This window comes from Entamoeba invadens (genome assembly GCF_000330505.1).
Source record: "Entamoeba invadens IP1 unplaced genomic scaffold scaff_1105074726103, whole genome shotgun sequence".
In the NCBI taxonomy this organism is placed as follows: Eukaryota; Evosea; order Mastigamoebida; family Endamoebidae; genus Entamoeba; species Entamoeba invadens.
Window position 1 is genome coordinate 18287 of NW_004443767.1, and position 1453 is coordinate 19739.

Below are 1453 nucleotides of genomic sequence, written 5' to 3' on the forward strand. Positions count from 1 at the left end.
CTCTTTTAGTATTAATTTAATTATAGTATACAAACTTAAAAAAATATAAAAAAGTTCTTTTTGGAAAAAGTGTAGAAACTATTTTAAAAAACAAATTGTTGCATAGTCATTGTTAATTTTCAAACTTTTTGTTATAATTTCACATTTAATTTTAAATTATATATTAAAAAATATAGGTGTTTTATGATTACAAGTGTTATTAAATAAAGTTTTTTATAAATAATTAATAATTAGTAATTAGTAATTAGTGAGTGTGGCTTTTTTAACAATTTGGATTCCCATTGATAATATCAATCGGGAAATATCCCAATGACACTCTGAATGACATAATAAACATTCGCCTCCATTGAGTTCTTTGCTGTCTCAAGTCTTTTTTAATCGTAATTAAATCGCGTTTTCGAGTTTTTGTTATCGAGTGGGAGTGACACCAAAAGGAGTACTATTTTATTTCAAAATTGTATCTTGAGTTCATACATCTGTTATTTGACAGCAACATAGAAATTGACTTCAGTCTCATTTCCACCTTCTCTTTCACAAATTCGCCAAACTTGTCTGTCATACAAGAGAAGAGCAAAATAAAAGTAGCATTTTAATACCATAGTGTGGCTTTTTAAACTTTTTATTTATATAAGACTGAAAACTATTTATATAAAGCATTTTGTGCTTAAAAAGTTTGTAATATAAAAACAACGTCCACAATTTCGGGAAATTAATTGTCGTTTAAATTATTATTTGTTTTTGAATTATTTATGTTTTCATTTAACTTTATTATTAAATTTTTAACACGTTTTTTTAGTAAAAAATAAACTTAAATTTATTATATTATAATCATAAACATTTAACATTAATTAGAATTATATATTTTTTTAAATAAAAAAAATTTAGAAAAATAATTTAAATTTCACATTTATATTTTTAAATAATTATAAAAATAATCAAATTTTGTTATATACAAACTTTTTAATTGAAATCTATTTATTTTGTTGTAAAAAAAATATTATTTTTGTGATTATCGTTAATACATGATATTTAAAATTACAAATTAAATTATAAAAAGCAAATTAAAATAATTAACAATTAATTTTGTAACTTGTCTTTTTGCTTTTTATTGAATAATTCAATCTTTCTGCTGTAAATTTTAATGGACTGTTTAAATAATCAATTTGGTTTATTCGATTGAATGTTCTTTCCACATCACTTGTTGAAGGAAATATGGTTAGAAGGACGTCAACAATTTTAATAAGTTGTGATAATTGATTGTTTTTTAATATTTGAAAGACGTCCAACAAACGCACTTTTGTTATATAATTAGTCTTTTCAATCAATATTCGGTCATATTCTGATTGTAGTTGATTATTAATACTGTTATTAATAATTCTTTTTTGTCTTCAACGTTCAAACGTGATAACAAGTTTTTTAAAATTAACAATTCATCAGAAAAAATAAATAATTG